The sequence below is a fragment of the Rana temporaria genome, chromosome 7 (assembly GCF_905171775.1).
Source record: "Rana temporaria chromosome 7, aRanTem1.1, whole genome shotgun sequence".
NCBI classification, from domain to species: Eukaryota; Metazoa; Chordata; class Amphibia; order Anura; family Ranidae; genus Rana; species Rana temporaria.
In genome coordinates, this window is record NC_053495.1 from 207,366,306 (window position 1) to 207,393,201 (window position 26,896).

A 26,896-nucleotide genomic window follows, 5' to 3' on the forward strand; every position below is an offset into this window, starting at 1 on the left:
AACCGATGGTCGTGCCTACTAACAATCGGTTTTGACCTATCGGTTAGGAATCCATCGGTTAAATTTAAAGCAAGTTGGCTTTTTTTTAACCGATGGTTAAATAACCTATGGGGCCCACACACAATCGGTTTTGACCGATGAAAAAGGTCCATCAGATCGTTGTCCTCTGGTTAACCTATCGTGTGTACGAGGCCTCAGCCTTGCAATGCCTCATGGGACTTGAAGTTGCACAACAGCTGGAGGTCCACAGGTTGGCCACCCATGCCCTACTAGGAAGAAGTGTGCCATTGGGAGGCATAGTCACTCTGCTCTGAAAATAAGGTGACAGAGTCTCTTTAGGCTGGAAGGACTACCTTCATTAACACAATCTGAGCAGTCATTGCAAGAAAAGTTTAAAGCGGGGGTTCACCCTAAAAAAAAATTCTAACATTACATCCAGCATACTAACGACATTTACATGATGCAGGTCTTTTTTTTTTTTGCCGTACATACCGTTATATTGTGATTTTCTCCCCGGCTTCCGGGGTTCTGATTCCCTTAGACTGGGCGTTCCTATGCCTGGGTTAGATGATTGACGTCTGGTGAAACAGTTCCCATGTCGCACAAGGCGCATCACCAGATTTCCGTAAATAGCCGAGCTGCGAGTCAGCGTTATACGGCGCCTGCGCCCCGCCGTGTAGAGCTAACTGCGCAGGCGCCGACTCGCAGCTCGGGCTATTTACGGAAATCTGGTGACACGCCTTGTGCGACCTGGGAACTGTTTCACCAGACGTCAATCATCTAACCCAGGCAAAGGAACGCCCAGTCTAAGGTAATCAGAACCCGGAAGCCGGGGAGAAAATCACAATATAACGGTATGTACGGCAAAAAAAAAAAAAAACCTGCATACTGTAAATGTCGTTAGTATGCTGGATGTAATGTTAGAATTTTTTTTTAGGGTGAACCCCCGCTTTAAGTACCAACATTTTTCTCTGGAATGAAAACAGTTTGTAAACGAAAAAAAGAAGAAAAAAAAGCTTATATTCGTCATCAGTGGGCCTTCTCACAGGAACCTGGTTAAGCTGAAGATCCAAAACCCTGGAAAATACATTCCTGCCGTCTTCTCAAAAGATTTGGAACCCTCAGCTTTTCCAGAATCTCAGTGCATAGATGCCAGCTGAAAAACAACTTTCTGCGCTCACGGGAATGCACCGGCAAATGAAGGATCACAATTCTTCAGCTACTCCATCAATGGCAACACTTTTTAGCCCCCTAAGGGCTGGGGAGGTCCAGAAGACACACTGAGAACACAAAAACAGAGGGCACACCAGCCTTGCGCATTACCCTTGCTATAGCTTTATTAAAAGGATAAAACGGATGGCATTGGTTAAGTGACAGTGTATCTTCAAATTGGGTCATGTGGTGCGATTATCAGTGCTCTGTCAGAAATGGTCTTAATCATACTGTACAAACTACAGGCTGGATATTTACAGAGCTTGGGTTATAGGTTGCTACAGTACCTTCAGGTGATTGGACACTGGCAAAACATTTTCTAGACACACCTCCTTATAACCCCACCCTAGCCTGCGAGTCTTCATATTTTTGCTAGTGTCCTTATGCATTGCTCCCAACCGTCCCTGATTTCGAGGGACTGTCCCTGATTTGGAGTCATGTCCCTCTGTCCCTCATTTCTCCTCATGTGTCCCTCATTTTGGTCTGATATATATATATATATATATATATATATATATATATATATATATTAGTTGTTTATAAAATGCACTTTTTATTATTAAAATAGTGTTTCCCAGCGCTAAACCTTTCGTCCAATATCTAAATTGCTACATTTGTAAAATTTAAAAGCCAATAAAAAGAAATAGTAGTGGTAAAAAAAAAGCACTTGTGGGTTTGATTAACCTTTTTTTTGTGGTTAATTGTCCTTTAAGGGGGCGTGCCATGGGGGTGTGTCCTATGCCTACATACGTTTGCTGGTAGGTGTCCCTCATTCCCATCTCAAAATGTTGGGAGGTAAGAGAAGCCCGGAGCAATAGAATGCAATGGCATATGCGCAGGGCGGACATGACAGGGTTAACAGGGGAAGTAAACTTGTTAGGAGTTTCAGGGGGGAGTTGCCTAGGGGAGGGGTTGAGAGGCTCACTTCACAGTGGGCATTTGGCGCCTAATTAAGCTCAAAAATCAATCAATCAATCACATAAAAGGTTGGCCCATCCCATCAGAGGCAAGCACAGCACAGGGGAAAGTTCCCACCCACCCTCCCTAATTTTATGGTTTGAGGGGTCTTGGTTTTCCTATTTGTTTTTCTTTTGCTTTGTTTTAACAGGAGATCGGATTCATTCGATGTCATGGCAGTGGCGGGTGTTGGTCTTGGCAGGAGAGAGAAGATATGGTAGAAGGAGGAGTCTTGGGGACCCATCGTTGCTATGGGTCCCGATAATGGTTTCCAGCTAACGGAGGTTAGCTGGAAAGTGGTAATGGGGCACTGCGGTCAGTGGCTGTCTCCGGGCCAGTTTGTCGGCAGGAGGCCTATCTATACACTGTTTGGTACTGCAGTGCTTTATGGTTTTCCCCTGCCTGCCGAGACCAACACTAGTTAAATTATGGTTTGTTAACAGAGTTTATGTTATTATGGTATTTTATAGTATTATGTTATTTATATATATTGTTATATATATATATATATATATATATATATATATATATATATATATATATATATATATATATATATATATATATATATATATGTGTTTAATAAATTAGGCTGCTACGGTCTTGTTTTAACTCCAACACTGGTGTGGTCTCAGTTACTATAGTAAGGTTAATGGGGGGTGGTATTTGGTTAATAGAATAAGTCCATCTGTTATACATTAGTCATGTTTATGTGATGGACCTCCTTTCCACAAAGGAGAAGGTTTCTATACTTAACCAATTTTTATTTTCTCTTAAAAAAAATGTCATCTTAATTCAATTTCAGATTCTTCAATCAGCCTCAGTGTAACCTCAGTAATACCATAAGAACCGTACCCAGACCCCACACCACACGGACAGCCTGTAATGTTGCTTCAGACAGTGGATCCTGCTTAGACACTCACCCTGGCACTGAGGACAATGAGGGTAGTTTCTGAGAGGTCCAGGGTCATAGGTGTGCACAGCCTATTGCATGATAATTACCAGCCCTTTTCCCCACTCTCCATTCTGAAATATCCCCTGCAGCAGCCGGGGGGGAGAGGAGGTAAGCCAGCAGCACTGTGGGGGGGGGGAGCAACATAGGGAGAAGCCCAAGTAAAAAAAAGGAAGTTTTGGCACCACACACAATGATTAGGGTGTGCCCGGGCACACATGGCACCCCCCTTGCGCACACCTATGTCCAGGGCCATGGCCCATTCCTAAGGCTTCCTGACCCTGAAGACCTGTCAGGAATGGCATTTTGGGATGTAGAGTTTAGCTCTTAGGCCCAGAAGTTTACCTATTGTAAGGGGTTAGCTCGGTAGCGGGGTGTGTGACCCTCTGGATGGGTTCACTACACACTGAATTTATACAGACAGGCAGTCGAAGATGGTTGAAAACAAAGATTTTGGTTTATTCTTCCTTGCTGGAAACAAGTGCAAGCATCTAAACAGCATAAACAAAATCAAACATAATAAACAAAATAAACCCTGGCCACTTGGGGCGTCTACCTTCCACACAGGAACCTATCTATGAGGTCTGGCACAGCCTAGTGCTGGGCAGACACTGCTGGTCATACAGCAGAAAAACAATAGTCTTTTGATTTTTATCACACAGAAAAATCAATCCTCTCCTCACCTCCTCAGAAGACTTTCTGGCACTGCTCTCCTTACTCACAAAGACTCAGGGTGCAGCCAATTCAGTGGTAATCCTCTGGACTACTTATAGAGGCCTTAATTGCCTCATTCTGAACAGCTGAAGTTTTCCAACGCCCTTAGACCTTGTCTGGCTATTTTTGCAGCCAACGCCTAATAACAATTGGTGTATTGTCTAAACAAGGCAGATATGTATGTCCCGTCTGTGACAACACCCACAGATTTACCTGACTTCCTGTCACACTATCTATAGGTCAATGGGGAATTATCTTCTGTGGGATGGCGGGTTTGTAACTGCACAAAAATAAAAGAATAGAAAAAAGTTAAATGCAGTTAAAAAGTTATCATAAACTCGTGCAGAAAGAATTGTTGTCTCACCCGCCGAGCTGTCACCATTAAATGATTTTCTTCTGCCGTTTGCGAGCGCCGTGCAACTTTGAAGATAAGTAATAAGTATGAAAAGTTTTCCAGAGTAAGACGCACAAGAATGGTTCATTCATAATTGAATATTGCAAGATTTCCTTTGATTCTATGAATTTATAATTGGTGTCTGTACAGACTCGCGTTCGGTTAGCGGAATTGCATATTTTCCTCTGGAAAATAGTTGGTTTTCGTAGCCTGCTTGCTGCAGAGCTATCTCCGCTTGTCTTGCAGAGCTTTTATTTTCCTGAGCCCGGCTTCATAAATAAAGAATCAGATGGTGGAATTCTCTGTTTCTGTTTTTGGAGTAATAAGTAGCAGACGGCAGCAGTGAGGACGGTTCATACAGGCCGAATGAAAGCATCTTCACCAGCTACAAGTTTGTCCTGGCCGGTAATTGGCTTGCAGAGGAAAGGTCAACGCTTTGAATGTTGCGCATTTGCGTTCGGCCTGCTCTTGTTTACGTTGTTTCTCCTGCGGCAGTCAGGAACCAGTTAATCCTGGAGCCATCATTGATGACCTTGTCTTGACTTTCAGTTCTTCTTGCTGAGCATGGGCTTCACAAGTCCAGTAATTACGCATAATGGCATTCATTCTACTCATCCAGCATAGCATTTCACAGCTTCATTTGTTGTTTTTATCGAGGGACTGTTGGCTTGGCTGTTACATTGAATTGTCTTTGACAGTTTAAAGGAAAACTGATATAAAAAAAAGGCATTTATGCGGCCATACTGTAAGCATCAAAAGAGATTGCTTTGGAAAACATATCTATATTGTATATACTATAGGGCCCGAAGTACATGGGCCTCCCTCCAGTGGATGAGCTCTGGTGCTTCCAGCAGGGCCACCATAGGGTGACCACATGTCCCGGATTGCCCAGGACAGTCCCGCATTTTGCAGGTCTGTCCCGGGCACATTCATTCCAGGACAATACAGTGTCCCTGAATGAAACTCACACAGCCACCCCCCGGGCCAATGTGATGCCCCCAAAAAAGGCTGCCACATCACCACTTTACTCACTGACAGTACTTGTTCTGGCCGGGAATGCCTGGAGGAGCACAATCCCCGCCCCCTGCTTGTGATTGCAGAAATCATAAATCCTGCCTCTTGTGTCCAATCACTGTGCTGTGATTCGTTACAGCACAAGCTGATTTTTGGGAAGGTGTCTCTGAATGGTAGTTTGGAAATGTGGTCACCCTAGGCCACCATCAGGAATTATGGGGCCCCTTACATAGCTTCAGGCAGAGAACCGGGAGGGGTGCTGTCGCCTCAAATTGAGAAGCGGGGGGGGGGGGGTGCCACTGCTAATTGAGAAGCGGGGGGGCGTGAATTGAGAAGCGGGGGGGGGTTACTGCTGCGATTTGAGGTCAAGGGGCTTTGGGTGCTGACAAACAAAAAAAAGGGGGGGTTGCCCTGGGGACCTATGGGCCCCTTACAAAAAAGAAATAAACAAAATTATAAAAAAAAAGGGGGGTAGCCATCCGGGGCCCTGGGGACCTCTGGGCCCTTTAATAAAAAGAAATACATTTTACATTTTTTAATAAAAACAAAAAAATATATAGATATATAAAAAAAAGGGGGGTTGCCATCCGGGGCCCTGGGGACCTCCGGGCCACTTATAAAAACAAATTATAAAAAAAAGGGGGTTGCCATCCGTGCACCTTACAGGTGTACTGCCTGTAGCCCCCTGATGGCGGCCCTGGCTTCCAGTGAAGGGGACTGATAAATCTGAACTTCAGGCATAAAACTTTCATTTAGGCATCTACTAGACACTGAAAAAAAAAACAATGTATAAAAACTATCCTAATATTAGGATACGCTAATATTTAGGATTTTTTGCCAGTGTTTTTGTAGTGTTTTGGGGTGTCAGCCGCCTGCCTTAATAACCAGTGAATAGGGCTTCCCGCTGACAGCTGAATGTCAACTAAACAATTGCAGAGAATACAAAAAATTTGAAAAACAACAGCGTGCCACCCCCTAATCCATACCAAGCTATTTTTGGGTCTGGTGCAGATTTTAAGGGCAACTCCACACCGCTTTTTTAGTTTAATTTTGGCGTGGGGTTCCCCTTAACCAGTTCCTGACTGCGAACAATCACATACGGGTACGCAATATTGTGCATGTGTTTTTGGGCACACATGCGCCGCTGGAGCGCCGCTCCCGCTGTGATCGAATAAGCACTGAGAATAAACACTGAGACAGTGTGAAACGCGTAGGCTGCTTTTTTCCTTATTTTTGCTGCTTTCTTGTAGTGCATTTTCTGTTGATTTTACAAATAAAGACAACTCAAGATTGTTTTTTTGGAGTGCGGCTGTCCATCCTTTCGAATTTTCTACCATTGCCTAGTGCATTGCCGGCACCCTTGGTTTCCTGGAGCGGTGACTCCCTTTCCCTGAGTGATTCCTGCCGTTGGCTAAATATGGGTCACAGGAGGGTACTTAGGGCCAGATTCAGGTAGAAGTGCGGCGGCGTAAGGTATCGTAGATACGTTACACCGCCGCAAGTTTTCATCGCAAGTGCCTGATTCACAAAGCACTTGCGATGAAAACTACGCCGGCGGCCTCCGGCGTAAGCCCGCGTAATTTAAATGGGCGTGTGCCATTTAAATTAGGCGCGCTCCCGCGCCGGACCTACTGCGCATGCTCCGTTTCGTAACTCCCGCCGTGCTTTGCGCGAAGTGACGTCATTTTTTCGAACGCGACGCGCGTAGCGTAATTCCGTATTCCCGGACGGCTTACGCAAACTACGTGAATTTTTAAATTTCGACGCGGGAACGACGGCCATACTTTATACAGAAATACGTTTGCCGTGTAAAGTTAACGCACCAAAAACGACGACTAACTTTGCGACGGGAAACTAGACTAGCGGCGACGTAGCGAACGCGAAAATCCGTCGTGGATCGCTGTAACTCCTAATTTGCATACCCGACGCTGGTTTACAAGGCGAACTCCCCCCAGCGGCGGCCGCGGTACTGCATCCTAAGATCCGACAGTGTAAAACAATTACACCTGTCGGATCTTAGGGATATCTATGGGTAAATGATTCTATGAATCAGTCGCATAGATACTCTGAGAGATACGACGGCGTATCTGAGATACGCCGTCGTATCTCTGCTGTGAATCTGGCCCTTAGTTCTGCATTCCTGAGACCCGTATTCAGCCGTCAGTGGGCTGTTGGCCCAACTTCCTCTTTAATGAATACCTGGTAATCCTGTCATGAAGGTCCCTGTTAAGGCAGTTCTTATTATAGGGGGACATCAGTATTGTGCTCCTGCATGCTGTCACACAGCACTAATGAAGTGTATGAGTAGCTTCGCCGACATACATTATGCAAGCATGGTCCACCATCGTAATCAGCAATCCGGTCCGGTGCAACGATGTTCAGCTGTCAATGGAGCCAGTATATGTAGACAGGAAGGGGCTAAACAAGGCTGGAGGGAGATGAGCAGCACTGAGATGGGGATAAACATGGTAAAAAAAAATGTGAAAACAGGATTTGAAGCGAAAAAATTGTGTCAGTTGTTTACTGACAGTGTTTTAGCAACATAAATGTTATCCAGTTAGGACCTGTATCTACTTGATGCCCCCGTAACACATACGCGGGGCAAAAGAGAGGGTGGGCTTTGTAGGTTTAATGCCACACTCCAGACATATGTATCTGTGGACGGCCAAGGTTTCTGTGCTAAGAACACAATTATTGCACGCTCCCAGCACAGTGACTGAGCTGTCAAAGACAGTTCCCAGTCTCTAGTAATAATGACAGTGGTCATGTGATGGAGCAGACCTTCCCACCCCCCCTGGGTGTGATCGCCAACTTAAAGTCACGCCAGGGCTGGGCAGGTTAAGAGCCAGTAAGCGAGTGTTATCTTTTCCAGTGCGATTCTTGTGATGGATCTTTAGGACTCCGATAGATGTTTGTATAAGGTCTCTTTTGATACTTTGCATGATTGTAATTTGACCTTCTTTTCCTTATTTTTAGTCTTTGCATTTTTAGAATCTTCTGCCGACGTATGTGTCTGATTTGTCCCACATCTTTTGGCAGCGCGACCCGTGTACTACGTAGTTGGCATGTTTGCCACTTTATCCAAGTTGTGGAAGTTGTTCATGTGTCAAGGAAGAGCTTCTGTGCCACTCACAAGGCAACGCTGAATGTAATTGTGGCAAATTGTGAAGACACCTTCCTTGGCCAATCTGTTTACACGTCGTGTTTAAATAATCTCACAGTATTTCTTTCACATGGTACACGTGTCTGTGATATAACACTTCTGATGGAGCTGATTTCCTATCCTAATTCTTCTACAGAATAATGTAACTGTAACATTTCACCTTATTTGTATTACAAATTATAATTGACACATTTCCTGTATTTACAGAGCACCAGAGGAGCTTATACTCTAATGTCCCACCAAAGTCACACACTGTTGTTGTTATTATTATTATACATTTTCTATAGCTCTAACATATAACACAGTGCCGTACAGAGAACACCAAGCCAATCACATCAGTCTTTGTACCAGAGGAGCTTACACTCTAATGTTATGCAGAGTGGTCAGGGCCACCATCAGGGGGGTACAGGCAGTACACCTGTAAGGGGCCCGGAGGTCCCAAGGGGCCCGGATGGCAAGCCCCTTAAAAAAAAAAAAAAAACCTCTAATGTCCCATCACAGCCACTCACAGCTTGCAGTGTAGAGATTGTTCCAGCACATACAGATCTGTTCTCTATAATAGACAGAGTTACATTTTTAGAGCTTCTTTAGCACTGCAGAAGAGCTCATGAAGGATATTTGCTGTTTGGTTTATATCCCAGAAGACATTCCAGGTATGTTTAGGCACAGAAGGTGTTTTAATGTGCTTTAAAATGTTCATAATGGTGTGCGGATCTAAGACTTTATCTTATTATTGTTCTCTGGGTACTTGTGAACGAGGATTTTTCATTTTGTCTTCCAGGTTTTTCTGCCATTTTCCTTCATTCTGAGGAGATTTCACAAAGGGATATTTTATTCGGTGGTTCTCCTGGCAAAGTTGGTATAGATGGCATCTTGGCACCAGTGCAGTGAGGTAGGACCCGACTCCTCCTATTTATACAGTGCCGGTTTACAATGATTGAGAGCTGCTGATGTTACATTTTGGGGTATTCCAAGGAGTCTGTCCATAAGTACCACCCGGTGTTCAAGGATTTATCCTTCTTATGAAGAAATGATGGTGGTCTCATAGCTCCCATGCCTGGTACGTTGGGTTGTGTATCTCCTCATCAGTGGAAAATCTCTGGTGAGTAGTGTAGTGTAAATTCTGCGCCCTGTCGTGTGTACATTCTAATGTGTTCCCCTCTGATGGTGAATAGAATTTTGTGACCCAAACTAAATTTACAGGTGCCGCTCAAGATTCCACCAGGTCCCCTTAGGTAGCAACTGCTTGGGGTGCAGACAAGTGCAGAGCTCATCCCAGCTCTACACATCTCATGGAAAACGGGAAGGTCCTGGAAGTCGCAAATCTCTGCAAAACCTCGTAAGATAACCTCACCCCCGGGGGTCCAACGAGGTCGCGTTCCCAACACGTTTCACTCAGCCCACAGAGCTTAGTCAGACTTAGTTCCGTGGGCGGAGTGAAATGCATTGGGTAATAATTTTCAGCTTGCTTTGCAATTTTATGGCATTTGCATTACACATACATTCAAAATTACTTTTAAAAGATGCAGCCAAAAGCATGATTTTGCCATTTTGGATGGAGCAGGGATGGGCAAGAACCATTGTCAGGTTATTACTGCTTGTGGGGGGGGGGGGGGATATCCTTGCTTCCCCCACTCTGTATGATCACCAGGATGGGAAGTTTGGGAAGGGAATTAAAGCGGAGTTCTAGGAGTTCAGACACTTTCTACAATGTGCTGGCCTGATATAAATGAAGTCCTTTGAGGTGCATGTCTCCTGCTGGACTTAACTCTTTTATTTATAGTTGACATTATACTGAGCATCAGGAGTACCGCTATCGTTTATACTTGTAGCTCTCTGCCAGGAGACATTCTGCTTTCTTATACGGCAGCTGCTCTGCCTGCCCATCCACGCTGTCCATTCACAGAAGGCTTTGCATTTTGCGAATGGCTTCAAATAATACAAAGAGCTCCATCATTGGCAGGAGGAGAGGAGGAGTGGACAGAGCAGCTGCAGATGCTGAGACCTGAAGGTCCAGCATAAGAGCGCAAGAAGTATAGTAATAGCAATGCTCCCGGAGCTCAGTACAAAATGTAAATCCGACCATAGATTGCTCAAAACTCAGCCATTTCGACAGGTTTCCGAACCACGTATGGGCAGGCTCAGTGTACTCGATCGATCAACTTGGTTGCATCCAGCCTTTCAGATTTTATATCAGATTATTGCTAGTGGCTAGTATAGCCGATCCGAATGGTCCCTGCTGTCTTCTGAGACCTGTGTGTCTCCCAGAAGACAGCCCAGGAGGGGGGGGCACCAGACGTGGCATAGATAGCAGATAATGCGGCTATCTATGCCCGGAAGTGGGAGCAAATACCTGTATTAGACAGGTATATGCTCCCCCCTCCCCTGAAAGGTGACAAATGTGACACCGGAGGTGGGGGGACCAGAAAAGTGGAAGTAACATTTTTGGGTGGAACACTGCTTAACTCATAGTAATCCAGCACATTATAGAAAATGGCAGAATTCCTAAAGAGGGGCTCTGATGTGAAGAGGGGACTTTGTGATTGGGGATCTCTGATGTGAAGAGGGGACTTTGTGATTGGTGATCTCTGACGTGAAGAGGGGACTTTGCGTTTGGGGATCTCTGACGTGAAGAGGGGACTTTGTGATTGGGGATCTCTGATGTGAAGAGGGGACTTTGTGATTGGGGATCTCTGACGTGAAGAGGGGACTTTGTGATTGGGGTTCTCTGACGTGAAGAGGGGACTTTGTGATTGGGGATCTCTGACGTGAAGAGGGGACTTTGTGATTGGGGATCTCTGACGTGAAGAGGGGACTTTGTGATTGGGGATCTCTGACGTGAAGAGGGGACTTTGTGATTGGGGATCTCTGACGTGAAGAGGGGACTTTGTGATTGGGGATCTCTGACGTGAAGAGGGGACTTTGCGATTGGGGATCTCTGACGTGAAGAGGGGACTTTGCGATTGGGGATCTCTGATGTGAAGAGGGGACTTTGTGATTGGGGATCTCTGACGTGAAGAGGGGACTTTGTGATTGGGGATCTCTGACGTGAAGAGGGGACTTTGTGATTGGGGATCTCTGACGTGAAGAGGGGACTTTGCGATTGGGGATCTCTGATGTGAAGAGGGGACTTTGCGATTGGGGATCTCTGACGTAAAGAGGGGACTTTGCGATTGGGAATCTCTGACGTGAAGAGGGGACTTTGTGATTGGGGATCTCTGACGTGAAGAGGGGACTTTGTGATTGGGGATCTCTGACGTGAAGAGTGGACTTTGCGATTGGGGATCTCTGACGTGAAGAGGGGATTTTGCGATTGGGGATCTCTGATGTGAAGAGGGGACTTTGTGATTGGGGATCTCTGACGTGAAGAGGGGACTTTGCGATTGGGGATTTCTGATGTGAAGAGGGGACTTTGTGATTGGGGATCTCTGACGTGAAGAGGGGACTTTGCGATTGGGGATCGCTGACGTGAAGAGGGGACTTTGTGATTGGGGATCTCTGACGTGAAGAGGGGACTTTGTGATTGGGGATCTCTGACGTGAAGAGGGGACTTTGCGATTGGGGATCTCTGATGTGAAGAGGGGACTTTGTGATTGGGGATCTCTGACGTGAAGAGGGGACTTTGTGATTGGGGATCTCTGACGTGAAGAGGGGACTTTGTGATTGGGGATCTCTGACGTGAAGAGGGGACTTTGTGATTGGGGATCTCTGACGTGAAGAGGGGACTTTGCGATTGGGGATCTCTGATGTGAAGAGGGGACTTTGCGATTGGGGATCTCTGACGTAAAGAGGGGACTTTGTGATTGGGGATCTCTGACGTGAAGAGGGGACTTTGTGATTGGGGATCTCTGACGTGAAGAGGGGACTTTGCGATTGGGGATCTCTGACGTGAAGAGTGGACTTTGCGATTGGGGATCTCTGACGTGAAGAGGGGATTTTGCGATTGGGGATCTCTGATGTGAAGAGGGGACTTTGTGATTGGGGATCTCTGACGTGAAGAGGGGACTTTGCGATTGGGGATCTCTGATGTCAAGAGGGGACTTTGCGATTGGGGATCTCTGACGTGAAGAGGGGATTTTGCGATTGGGGATCTCTGATGTGAAGAGGGGATTTTGCGATTGGGGATCTCTGATGTGAAGAGGGGACTTTGTGATTGGGGATCTCTGACGTGAATAGGGGACTTTGCGATTGGGGATCTCTGATGTCAAAAGGGGACTTTGCGATTGGGGATCTCTGACGTGAAGAGGGGATTTTGCGATTGGGGATCTCTGACGTGAAGAGGGGATTTTGCGATTGGGGATCTCTGATGTGAAGAGGGGACTTTGTGATTGGGGATCTCTGACGTGAAGAGGGGACTTTGTGATTGGGGATCTCTGACGTGAAGAGGGGACTTTGTCATTGGGGATCTCTGATGTGAAGAGGGGACTTTGCGATTGGGGATCTCTGACGTGAAGAGGGGACTTTGTGATTGGGGATCTCTGATGTGAAGAGGGGACTTTGCGATTGGGGATCTCTGATGTGAAGAGGGGACTTTGCAATTGGGGATCTCTGACGTGAAGAGGGGACTTTGTGATTGGGGATCTCTGATGTGAAGAGGGGACTTTGCGATTGGGGATCTCTGATGTGAAGAGGGGACTTTGATTGGGGATCTCTGATGTGAAGATGGGACTTTGTGATTGGGGATCTCTGACGTGAAGAGGGGACTTTGTGATTGGGGATCTCTGACGTGAAGAGGGGACTTTGTGATTGGGGATCTCTGACGTGAAGAGGGGACTTTGTGATTGGGGATCTCTGACGTGAAGAGGGGACTTTGTCATTGGGGATCTCTGATGTGAAGAGGGGACTTTGCGATTGGGGATCTCTGACGTGAAGAGGGGACTTTGTGATTGGGGATCTCTGACGTGAAGAGGGGACTTTGTGATTGGGGATCTCTGAAGTGAAGAGGGGACTTTGTCATTGGGGATCTCTGATGTGAAGAGGGGACTTTGTCATTGGGGATCTCTGATGTGAAGAGAGGACTTTGTCATTGGGGATCTCTGACGTGAAGAGGGGACTTTGTGATTGGGGATCTCTGATGTGAAGAGGGGACTTTGCGATTGGGGATCTCTGATGTGAAGAGGGGACTTTGATTGGGGATCTCTGATGTGAAGAGGGGACTTTGTGATTGGGGATCTCTGATGTGAAGAGGGGACTTTGCGATTGGGGATCTCTGATGTGAAGAGGGGACTTTGCGATTGGGGATCTCTGACGTGAAGAGGGGACTTTGTGATTGGGGATCTCTGACGTGAAGAGGGGACTTTGTCATTGGGGATCTCTGACGTGAAGAGGGGACTTTGTGATTGGGGATCTCTGATGTGAAGAGGGGACTTTGCGATTGGGGATCTCTGATGTGAAGAGGGGACTTTGATTGGGGATCTCTGATGTGAAGAGGGGACTTTGTGATTGGGGATCTCTGATGTGAAGAGGGGACTTTGCGATTGGGGATCTCTGATGTGAAGAGGGGACTTTGTGATTGGGGATCTCTGATGTGAAGAGGGGACTTTGTGATTGGGCATCTCTGACGTGAAGATGGGACTTTGTGATTGGGGATCTCTGACGTGAAGAGGGGACTTTATGATTGGTGATCTCTGACGTGAAGAGGGGACTTTGTGATTGGGGATCTCTGACGTGAAGAGGGGACTTTGTGATTGGGGATCTCTGACGTGAAGAGGGGACTATGTGATGGGGGCACTGTGTGATGTGGGGGTTGTGTGATTTGGGTTACTTTGTGATGGGATGACTCTGATGTATATATGGATATAAGAAGACTTGGTGATTGGTGGGTACAATATAGGTGGGGGGGCTCTGATGTATAGGGAGGGATCTGACCTAATGGGGGACCTTTGATGTGATCGGAGGCTCTCTCATGTGAAGTGGTGTTCATGATGTGATGTCAATTTCATCAAGACAGTTGTGTGCATCGCCCCAGGCTCAGGTTTTCCATTAATAAGTAACAAAAAAAATAAAAAATTAGGGCCAGATTCACAAAAGGGATACGACGGCGTATCTGCTGATACGCCGTCGTATCCCTGTTTCTATCTATGCGACTGATTCATAGAATCAGTTACGCATAGATATCCCTAAGATCCGACAGGTGTAATAGTTTTACACTGTCGGATCTTAGGATGCAGTACCGCGGCCGCCGCTGGGGGGAGTTTGCGTCGTAAACCAGCGTCGGGTATGCAAATTAGGAGTTACGACCGATCCACAACGGTTTTTCGCGTTCGCTTCGTCGCCGCTAGTATAGTTTCCCGTCGCAAAGTTACACTTTTTTTTTTTGGTGCCTTAACTTTAGTCAGCAAGTGTATTGCTGTCTAAAGTATGGCCGACGTTCCCGCGTCGAAATTTAAAAATCAACGTCGTTTGCGTAAGCCGTCCGGGAATACGGAAGTACGCTACGCGCGTTGCCGTTCAAAAAAATGACGGCAAAGCACGGCGGGAGTTAGGAAACGGAGCATGCGCAGTAGGTCCGGCGCGGGAGCGCGCCTAATTTAAATGGGACTCGCCCCATTCGATTGGGCACGCCTTGCGCCGGACAGGTTTAGGATACACCGCCGCAAATTTCCAGGTAAGTGCTTTGTGGATCGGGCACCAACTTGGAAAAATTGCAGCGGTGTAACTTAAACCAGTTACGTTACGCTGCGCCCGGGCTATGTGAATCTGGCCCTTAATTTTTTAGACTGGGGTGCCTTGTGATTTTGCATACTTTTAAAGGATGCTGCGACTGATAAAAGGTTGAGAAACGCTGATCTAGAGTATAACCCAAATCAAGAAGCACTTATTGTATAAATTGGCCCCTTTGCAGAAGCGGCCTTCAGACCTTTAGATGTGATGAGGAAAGGATTATGTATGTGTTATGAATATCTGACAGATGTAACGCAAATCAAATGATTAATAGAGAATACAAGTCTCCCAGCCCCAATCCAGGGCTGTCAAGGAGCCGGCCCAGCTCTGCCTATACCAATTAGCGAAGGGTTAGGCTACTAAAAACTGGAGATAATGAGGGTATGAATTGAGCCTTTCCGTGGCTCGCCGTGCATTGTCGTAGTGACAAGTTCATTTCAATGGTTCATTAAGGAGGAGAGAACGTATTTTAAGTTCCGTTTTGACGTGTCCAATGAGCAATAACCCCATATCACCTTTCAGCATGTAATTCGAGTCCCGGGGATTTTTTGAGTCCTTTATGGCGGTTGCCCGTTAACAGGACACGATGGGCTGCTTGTGCTGTTTTATTATTTTTTTATTTCCTTGTTTAACATCTGTCACTTCTAATAACATTACTGCGGTCTCTGTTTTTTTTTTTTTCCCCCCCTTGGGCGACATATGGAAGTCATGTTCCCGTAGACGTCGGACATGACCGGATGATAGGCCTGAAAGACGCGTAATTTGACTCGGGCCGGCACAGAGCGGTAATGAGCTGTTCAAAGTTTCAGGCTCGGACCTGTCATCCGTCAGATTTACTGTCCGCTCCCGGGAAAGGGCAAGAGCGTTTTATTGGATGTGACTTACAAATCCGGAGCGGAGGGCCGCAATGAATTTGGATGCTGTGGAGAGGCGCGGCGGCCTGTGTCGCCTGTTCCTACGTTATGGCGTGTCCGTCTCTTACAGCCACCAGAGGACCCATTTGGCCAACTTAGGGCGCTTAGCTCTTCGCTCCTTGCTCACCGTAAATCACATTGCCGGGCCCGGTGCAAGATGTGAGCTATGTACGCTCTCATTTACTGTCATGTTTCGCACTGAGTATTCCAGATATTAAATCACGTCTTGTTCAGGATCACTTACAGCCCAGAAATTAATGTGTTTGGAGTAATGCTGTCTCGAGGAACATGACATCTTTTCAATCTGCCAGCCGCAAAGACATTGAAGTGTCATTCACCTCTAACGATTGTTGGCAATAACTCGAACTCCCCCTGATAAGAATCCCTTTGCCTTTAGTTCAACGCAGTGCCTTGCATGAAACAAGACCACAGTGTTGTAGAGAAGACTAAAACTGTATAGTTGTTGTCATTTTTTATCCATTGTGTTGTCGCTTAGTAGTAATGTGGAAGAAAGTGAGAAGAGTTTTATTTGTAGCACCCTGGGGTTTAGTCAGGAATAGCTACTGTAGTTAAAGTGGAGGTTCACCCTAAAAACGTTTTTTTTTACATTAAAAAGTACAATAGTAAGGACATTACATTTCGGCAGTTTTTTTTTTTTTTTTTTTGCTCTGTACTTACCTTTATTTATGGATTTTGTCCAGGGCTGGGCGTTCCTATCCCTGCCTCAGGCTTCCGATGCTTGCGGGACTGGGCGTTCCTATCCTTTCGTTAGATGATTGACGGCTTGTGAAACAGGTGTCCTGTCGCACAACGCGCGTCACCAGATTTCCGGAAATACCCGAGCTAAGAGTCGGCACTATACCGCGCCTGCGCCCGCCGTGTAGAGCTGACTGCGCAGGCGCCATATAGTGCCGACTCGCAGCTCAGCTCTTTCCCGACGTCTGGTGACGCGCGTTGTGCGACAGGTCACCTGTTTCACAAGACATCAATCATCGAACGGAAGGATAGGAACGCCCAGTCCTGCAGTCATCGGAACCCGGGAGCCCTGGACAACATCAGGATATAAAGGTATGTACCGAGAAAAAAAAATGCTGAAATGTAATGTCCTTAACATGCTGGATCTGCTAGATGCAATTAAATATTTTTTTTTTTTGGGTGAACCCCCGCTTTAATTACTAGGGACATTGACATCTCCCTAAATTTGACCTGGTTGTAGTTTCCTCTTCTACCACCAGGTGGCCAGGCATTTGGAGGTATTAGATTGAGAAGGACAATTCAAGGTCAGGTTATGGATATGTGGGGTATCTCAGCCAATGGCCAGGGATTTTGTTGAGAGCCTATCTATTCGGGTGAGGTCAGGTGATCCAGGTTCTTGTGTGACACCCGGACCGTCGTCTGGGTGGATGTGTTTCGTGCCTTTCTCTGCATCATTGTGGCTCGCCCCTAGGGGGCAGGCCCATGACTGAATGAGACTTGGTGTCATTTAACCTAGGAAGGATGCTCTAAAACAGGGGTGCCCAACCTTTTGAAGAACAAGGGCCTCTTAAACTACATGGTAACTGGTCATGGGCCACAATTAGCGGAGCGGGTGGATGGTAGCCCACTCGGCTCTATAGAGCCCACTCTACTCTCAGCACACCAAACTTGCAGGTAATAGCAGTCTATGGCTCAGTGCAGGGAACCCTATATGAATCCATCCCAGAGCAGGAGGTCGCGGGCCACATCCGAGGGCTCCGCGGGCCACTGGTTGGACACCCCTGCTCTAAAAGAGCTGGTAATTTGTTTAGGTGTCAATAGACTACAACAGTAGATAACATCAATATCGTTTATTGGTTTAATTCATATAAATAAATCAGGAAAATGAATACAATTTATTAAAGACATTTGATCAGTTGGAACGGAGTGTCCACAAATGGTTGTTTACAGATGTTGTTGGGGGTGTAGCAATCCTGACACGTTTCTCCAGGTTATAAGCTTCCTCGGGACATATGTACTACCGCACCGATTCAACACAACTAGCTGAATACCAATCCAAGAAGTGGAAAGGTTTTTTTTTTGTTTTTTTTTAACTAAGAGGTCCGATCAGGCGGGATCCCCAAAAGGGAAGGCAGAGCAGTATGTGATTAGCCACAGGAGGGACAATCAGGGCAAGTTTGGCTTCTCCTAAAAAACATTCACTGCTGGGAACCGGGACCAAGGCAGAAACTAAATCTCCCAGAGGGACCAAAGGATATCTCCAAACCTGCTGGCTTTCAAAATTCCAGTGCTAAATGCACGTGCACGCCATCACTCCCTGCTGATGCAGTGCCAGTGGGCTCTCCTTTGCATTGCGCTGCCCATTCATTTTTAGTAGGCCTATCTACACTTTTGAATAGAGTAGAAATGGGTTGTAATATATTACAGCACAATAATTCTTGGGTGTGGTGGCTGCTGTGATGGAACACTTAGCACCCTGCTTGGGTGCTTCCTCCAAACTGTGCCTCCTGCCCTCCAAACCGTTCCAGCAGACCGAGAGCCCTGTTACCCCAAGCATCATACACATACAAGATGTTGAGGTAGAACCAAAGGAATGACTGTTTATTGAAAAGAAATACAAATATAATACAAAATTGTACACTAATTCCCCCGTACACATAAGCGGTTTTCCCGTCGGAAAAAAAAACAATGGTTTTCCCGACTAAATTCCTCTCAAGCCTGCCTTGCATACACACGGCCACACAAAAGTTTGGTGAACTTTTGACTGCCAAGAACGCCGTGACGTACAAAACTGACGAGCCAAGAATATGAAGTTTAATGCTTCTGAGCATGCGTCAAATTGATTCTGAGCATGCCTGTGTTTTCCCCCCAGGAAAAGCATACAGACGAACGGTTTTCCCACTAGGATTTTTTCCTGACGGGGAAAAAAGAGATCCTGCTCTCCTTTTTTTTTTTTTTTTTTTCATCAGTTTTTTTTCTGTGGTAAAAAGTCAGATGGAGCATACACACGGTCAGGATTCCCGACGGAAAGCTCTCATCGCAGTTTTTTCCGACGGGAAAAACGCTTGTGTGTACGGGGCATTAGGTGTGAATGCATCCAGTGTACACTGTGGACGGGCTGCCACTGATTGTCACCCTGTTACAGGATGTGGAAAAGAAGCACATCTACTGGCAGGATCCACAGATGATAAAACTAGAAATATTCTGTATTAAATGTTATGTAAAATGTTACAAAGGGGGACTCCTGCCAGACTGTTACATGCACTTTTTTTTTTTTTTATTCTGCCCATCGTTCCACTTTAATGTTGATTTGTAATTATCGGAAGCTCAGACCAGCTCCCAGAAGGTGTCAGCAACTTAATATGATGTATTTCTTCCTCTTGCTGAGCTGTGTGAAAAGAAGAAGTTAGATTTGTCTCCATGTTGAGCCTTTTCGAAAAGAAAGAACAAAAATTTATTCTATTAAAGAGGCAATTGACTGTCAGTTCCTGAAGCGACGCCTCCTTCCTACAGTGAAGATCGGAGGTAGGCTGATAATCGATCTTTACTTTTCAGGAACAGGAAATGGTCTTTGTACAATCGTATTTTATTTTCCTGTAATGGTCTTGGTTACAATTTCAGTCCAATGTTGCTTGCTCGGTTTCTTTTATAAACCATTTGCTTGCTTGGATAAGACTTGTATGTATTATTATTATACAGGATTTATATAGCGCCAACATTTTGCGCAGCGCTTTACAACATCAGGGAAGACAGTACAGTTACAATACAATTCAATACAGGAGGGATCAGAGGGCCCTGATCGTTAGAGCTTACAGTCTAGAAGGGAGGGTCAAGTGGAACAAAGGGTAGTAGCTGTGGGGGATGATCAGGTGGACAAAATTAAAATACAGTTGTTAGATGTACCGGTCACCACCGTTTACGATATTCATTCCATCAACCACGGCAGCTTATCCGACAATATACAATCCAGCAGACCCGATCCATATGGATTTCCCCAGAATAAACGAGACATACGCTCTGTTCTCTGGTTTCAAAATGTATGAATGAATACTTTTAATGGTATCTTAGCTTTCTTATATACAGTACAAGCATGCTACAGTTAATCACAGGGACAAAGACACACTCCACCCACACATCACGCAATGGGGCTTCAATCACATTATTTTAGATAATGACATTCAGAGGAGTTAATTATCCCCCAGACGTCCGGACTCCGACAAGTTCCCCTCACCTGTTACACAAACACATTCCTTTACTAAACATAATTGACATGCTAATTCCCTACCCCTGAAAGGAGACATCTGACCTTTCAGACTTAATTAGTACAATGGACACAGAATGTATTAGCATCACACAATGGAATGTCTAGGAGCAGACGCAATTAACACCTCAAAAGCATGTGTCCCCCCATTGAATGAAAACACTCCATTTGGAGTCAGACTTTAACAACTTGTAATATTTCAAGATATCCTGCAAAACATGAATTATCATTTATCAGTCACCCTATGCCCAAAAGGGGCACAGGGTGACCCTAAACCCAAGAGTCATTAGTGACGCTGGCACAGGGGTACCCCCCATCCTTCAAAAGTCTCTGGGTGTCACGGGTCATTCCGCTACATCAGGTGTGGGTAGGATAGGCTTCTCTGAAGAGGAGGGTTTTCAGGGATCCTCTAAAAGCTAATAAAGAAGGTGATAGACGGACAGATTGGGGTAAGGAGTTCAATAGGCTTGGAGAGGCTCTGGAAAAGTCCTGGAGACGAGCATGGGAGGAGGTGATGAGAGAGCAGGAGGTCTTGAGAAGAATGAAGAGAAAGATTAGGTTGGTATTTAGAGACTAGGTCAGTGATGTAGCTGGGGGCGGAGTTGTGGATGGCTTTGTAGTTAGTTAGTATTTTGAATTTAATTAGTTGGGCGAGCGGAAGCCAGTGGAGGGATTGACAGAGGGGAGCAGCAGAGACAGAGCGGTTGGCAAGGTGGATGAGTCTGGCAGCAGCATTCATGATGGACTGAAGGGGGGATAGAGTATGCCGAGTTAAAGCGGGGGTTCACCCTAAAAAAAATAAAAAAATAATTCTACCATGCCATCCAGCATACTAGCGCGAGCTACAGTATGCCTTTATTTTTATTTTTTGCGCCGTACTCACAGTTTAATCCCGTAGTTAAGTTTCAGACTCCCCGCGAGGAATAGGCGTTCCTATGCAGAGGGGAACATGATTGACGGCCGGCTATGGCGCGTCACGCTTCCCGAAAATAGCCGAAATAGGACTTGGCTCTTCACGGGGCCTGCGCAGTCAGCTCCTAGTCTGTGCGCAGGCGCTGTATAGCGCCGTGAAGAGCCGAGTCCTACTCCGGCTATTTTCGGGAAGCGTGACGCGCCATAGCCGGCCGTCAATCATGTTACCCTCTGCATAGGAACGCCCATTCCCCGCGGGGTGTCTGAAACTTAACTACGGGATTAAACTGTGAGTACGGCGCAAAAAATAAATAAATAAAGGCATACTGCAGCTCACGCTAGTATGCTGGATTTCATGGTAGAAACTTGTTTTTTAGGGTGAACCACCGCTTTAAGCCAATGAGGAAGGAGTTGCAGTAATCGAGGTGAGAGATGACCAGGGAGTGAATTAAGAGTGTTGTGGTGTCATTGGTTAGAAAGGGGCGTAGTGGAGATGTGGAGATGTTGCGGAGGTTGAGGCGGCAAAATTTGGACAGTGATTAGACGGGGGGGCTTGAAGGACAGTTCAGAGTCCAGGACTACGCCTAGGACCTTGGCATGTGGGGATGGGCTTATGGTTGTGCCATTAAATGTACACAACTTTTGCCTGCAGTAACTGAGGGGCTAATAACAACTCCAACAACGATTCTAGCTTCTGCCGTACAGTCCAACGGTGAGCCCCCCCCCCCTTACAGGAGCCGTGTCAGGTAGAGTTGAATACTAAAGTATAGCGATTTCTGCTGGAATCTCCATGAGATGCAACAAGCCTGACTGCATCCACCTAAAACTTTTGAACCTTTCAATGTTCTTTATACAAATGAGCCCTGCAGACTCTTCGCACGTATTGAATGTCGGCTAAAGACCGTAGCAGCTTGCTGCAGGCAAGTTTTATGTCGATTTTGCAGCATATTACAAGGTGTCTACACAGTATTACTAAAGTGTATTATATTTATTGTCCCTATCTCCGATACAAATTGTTTTAAATAACTTGGCAACGTCTGTTGAATTCCAATCCATTGCATTACCCTTTACTATTACAGAAGAGCGGAGAACTAACCCAGAGCTAATTCAATTTGTCTGTGTGTCTCTGGCACCAGGCGGCAGCCCGCAGCCTCTTCAGGGCCCAGAAACAAGTCTTCATAATGCCGGAGTACATAGGATAGAACTGCTGGAAGCTTTGTATAAAGGAATGCTACTGGCATATTATGCAAATCTTTCTTGGTCTATTTTGAATATTTCATAGCATAGGTTGAGCTGAGTGGTTTACTCATATCATCAGTAGCTGCGTAAGCTTTTTGTACACCGGAGGTGTCAAACTAAAATTTATCGCAGGCCACCTCAGCAGTGTGGTTGACCTCAAAGGGCTGGCTGTATCTCGGATGTGCTACGTACAGACTTCAGGGTTCAGGAGTGCCTTATGTACAGAGTGCAGGGTTCAGGAGTGCGTTATGTACAGAGTGCAGAGTTCAGGAGTGTGTTATGTACAAAGTGCAGAGTTCAGGAGTGCATTATGTACAGAATGCAGGGTTCAGGAGTGCATTATGTACAGAGTGCAGGGTTCAGGAGTGCGTTATGTACAGAGTGCAGGGTTCAGGAGTGCATTATGTACAGAGTGCAGGGTTCAGGGGTGCCCTATGCACAGAGTGCAGGGTTCAGGGGTTCCCTATGCACATATTTCAGGGTTTAGGGGTGCGCTTTGTACATAGTTCAGTTCAAGTGCCCTATGCACAGAGTGCAGAGTTCAGGGGGTGTGCTGTGTACAGAGTGCAGGCTTTAGGGGTGTGTGGGGACAGAGTGCAGGACTTAGGGGTGCGCTATACAGTATACAACCCCAAACCAACCCCCCCCCCCCCCCCCAACATATCTTCCTTGCATTCCTCTCTCCTACCTGGCACTTTCCTCTGTCAGCAGCCAGGGGTGCCTGTGCTCTTATTTCATAAGGTTTCCTCCCACTGTCCAATATTCCCCCCTATTGGATCAATGTGAAACATTCAGACAATATGAGCAGCACCTGAACACCATGAGCAGACCCTATCAATGGATCCTGCTCTCTGGTAGGCAGAGAGTATCTAAATTTACCTGGCAATCTTCCTGGCAAGCAGAAAGACCCAAAAACGATACTCTCTTCTAGCACCTACCTAGGTGGGTGCTACATATCCTTTTTTAACCCCCGGACCATTTTGGTGGTTAAAGACCGGGCCACTTTTTGCGATTCGGCACTGCGTCGCTTTAACTGACAATTGCGTGGTCGTGCGACGTGGCTCTCAAACAAAATTGACGTCATTTTTTTCCCACAAATAGAGCTTTCTTTTGGTGGTATTTGATCACCTCTGCGGTTTTTAATTTTTGCGCTATAAACAAAAAAAATAGCGACAATTTTGAAAAAATGCAATATTTTTAACTTTTTGCTATAATTAATATCCCCAAAAAATATATAAAAAAAGTTTAGTCCGATACGTATTCTTCTACATATTTTCGGTAAAACAAAACGCAATAAGCGTTTATTAATTGGTTTGCGCAAAAGTTATAGCGTCTACAAAATAGGGGACTGTTTTATGGCATTTTTATTAATAATTTTTTTTTACTAGTTATGGCGGCCATCAGCTATTTTTATTGTGACTGCGACATTATGGCGGACACATCGGACACCATTTTGGGACCATTGTCATTTTTACAGCGATCAGTGCTATAAAAAATGCACTGGTTACTGTAAAAATGACACTGGTAGTGAAGGGGTTAACCACTAGGTGGCGCTGCAAGGGTTAAGTGTTCCCTAAGAAGTGATTCTAACTGTTTGGGGGCATGGCTACACGTGACACGTCACTGATGGCCGTTCCCGATCACGGGGAACGGTCATCAGTGACAGTGTCACTAGGCAGAATAGGGGAATGCCTTGTTTACAAAGGCATTCCCCCGTTCTGCTCTTGCCAACCACAATTGTGGGACTCCTGGAAACATCGAGTTCCGGGGACCCCCAGCCGCACTCAAGAGTCACGCGGTGGGTGTGCGCGCCCCCCCCCCCCCACCGCGTGTGCCCGCTGGACGGCAGATTCAAATGGACGTACCTGTACGCCAATCTGCCTGCCCGTGCCATTCTGCCGACGTACATCGGCGTGCGGTGGTCAGCAAGTGGTTAGTCTTGACTGTAATAAATCCAAAAATAAACATTCCCATAAACACCCTCCTAAACCTTGTGGACGGCCCTCCCAGAAGGGTTGAAGCTGTTACAGCTGCAAAGGGCGGGGGCCAATTCCATATTGAACCCTACAGAGTAAGACTGGGATGCCATTAAAATTCATGTGCGTGTAAAGGCAGGCGTTACAATACTTTTGACAAACTAGTGTAGATGTTCTGGTGGAAGGGGCTCAGGAAGTGTCAATGGTCCACGGGTAGGGGGCACAATACTTGCCTTCCCTTGGACGCTGGCCAGGGCCGGACTCACCATTGGGCTTGACTGGGCTCAAGCCCATTGGCCCCGCCCAATAGGGGGCCCACGGGAGGAGGAAGCAGAAAGAGCCATGCAGTTGTGGATGAAGAGGTAAGAAGTCCGTTCAGCGGTAGCACCCTCCTCCTCAACAACTACAATCGCCACCCTCCCTCAGCTACTGTGATCGGTAGTCAGTCAGGCTCAACAACTTCGATCAAACACAAGCTCAACAACTATGATCGGTCGTCGGTCAGCGGCACCCCCCCCCCCCCTCGCTTGTTTGCGGTCCCCCCCCCCCCCTCGTTAAACAACTTAAGGGGGCCCCTTCAATCAACACTCTAGCCCAGGGGCCCCCACCACCCTAAGTCCTGCCCTGACGCTGGAAACCCCCCCTACTCCACTTCCTGCCAGTAGATCCATTGAAATTCTTCTTTTACGGGGTGACAGCGCTGTGTGTTCCGCAGTGAAATCACACAGCAGTGTTGTCACCCTGCAGACAGAGTAGTCTTAGATAGGGTTGTCCCGATACCACTTTTTTAGGACTGAGTACAAGTACCGATACTTTTTTTCAAGTACTCGCCGATACCGAATACCGATACTTTTTTTTAAATGTGTCCCCAAATGCAGCCATGTCCCCCCCCCCATATATGCAGCCATGTCCTCCCCCATATGCAGCCATGTCCCCCCACAAATGCAGCCATGTCCCCCCCCATATATGCAGCCATGTCCCCCCCCATATGCAGCCATGTCCCCCCACATATGCAGCCATGTCCCCCCACATATGCAGCCATGTCCCCCCCATATCCAGCCATGTCCCCCCCATATCCAGCCATGTCCCCCCATATGCAGCCATGTCCCCCCCATATGCAGCCATGTCCCCCCCCATATCCAGCCATGTCCCCCCCATATCCAGCCATGTCCCCCCCATATGCAGCCATGTCCCCCCCCATATGCAGCCATGTCCCCCCACATATGCAGCCATGTCCCCCCACATATGCAGCCATGTCCCCCCATATCCAGCCATGTCCCCCCCATATCCAGCCATGTCCCCCCATATCCAGCCATGTCCCCCCCATATGCAGCCATGTCCCCCCCATATCCAGCCATGTCCCCCCCATATCCAGCCATGTCCCCCCCATATCCAGCCATGTCCCCCCCATATGCAGCCATGTCCCCCCCATATGCAGCCATGTCCCCCCATATGCAGCCATGTCCCCCCATATCCAGCCATGTCCCCCCCCCCATATCCAGCCATGTCCCCCCCATATATGCAGCCATGTCCCCCCATATCCAGCCATGTCCCCCCCCCCATATCCAGCCATGTCCCCCCCATATATGCAGCCATGTCCCCCTTACCGTACATGCTGCCGCGCCGTCGCTTGGTTAATACGGGCGGGGAGCATTACAGCTTTGAATAGCTGTAGTCTTTCACGCCGCGCTGCGTATAGACACTCCCCCTTGCTCGGGATTGGACAGTTCACCCGAGCAAGGGGGAGTGTCTATACGCGGCGCGGCGGGAAAGACTACAGCTATTCAAATGAAAGCTGTAATGTTCCCCGCCCGTATTAACCAAGCGGGGATGCGGCGTAGCGGCGGGATGTGTCGGCAGCGACGGCGGGGGGGGGGAGTATTCTATTTCGGTATCGGGGGTATACTCGGAATCGGTCCTGATACCGATACTAGTATCGGTATCGGGACAACCCTAGTCTTAGATGTCCCAACCCCTATAACTGACACTCTTTCTGGACAGCTTGACCTGCAGATAATTGTGGAGATAATAAAGACGTGAGATACAACAAAATAATTCATATCCCGAGTATGCTTATTAGAGGTATAAACGTCATACAGTTACAATTTTTTTTTTGCTATATCGGTCATCTAAGTACTTGCTTTCTGTTGTTGCCTGGATTTTCTCTGCCACAACGTGCACCTGTGCGCACGTGGGCGCGGATATCTCTTACTGACTTGATAACTGATTAAATACAGGCGTGCAACTTGCCGAAGTCAAATCATGAACATCTGGCGATGGCGGAGGTGTCACTTGCGGCACAGGAATGATCTATGTGTTTACTGTAGGGACACAAACAGTCCAGACTCTTCATGTAACCTTCACAAAGACCTTTTTTCTTCGGGTCTTCGACGCGTGTGCAGCTGTCTACAAACATTGCTCAACGTAAACCATTTAAAAAGAAAACATTAAGGTAACTTTGCAAGATGAAACTTTACAAGGTGGGTAACCTTGGCAGGGGGCACATGCAATGTGAAAAAAGTAACTGTGCTCCAAATAGCGGATCCCCA

General features: G+C 46.8%; 1 protein-coding gene across 1 annotated transcript in view; it reads left to right on the forward strand.

The window, feature by feature from the left end:
• Positions 1-26,896, forward strand: part of PTPRF (protein tyrosine phosphatase receptor type F) — a 1,292,748-nt gene that overhangs the window by 592,285 nt on the left and 673,567 nt on the right. The window contains exon 4 of the mRNA XM_040360892.1: positions 9,188-9,298. The gene's annotated coding sequence lies outside the window, so the exon portion shown is untranslated. The remainder of the gene's footprint in view (positions 1-9,187; positions 9,299-26,896) is intronic.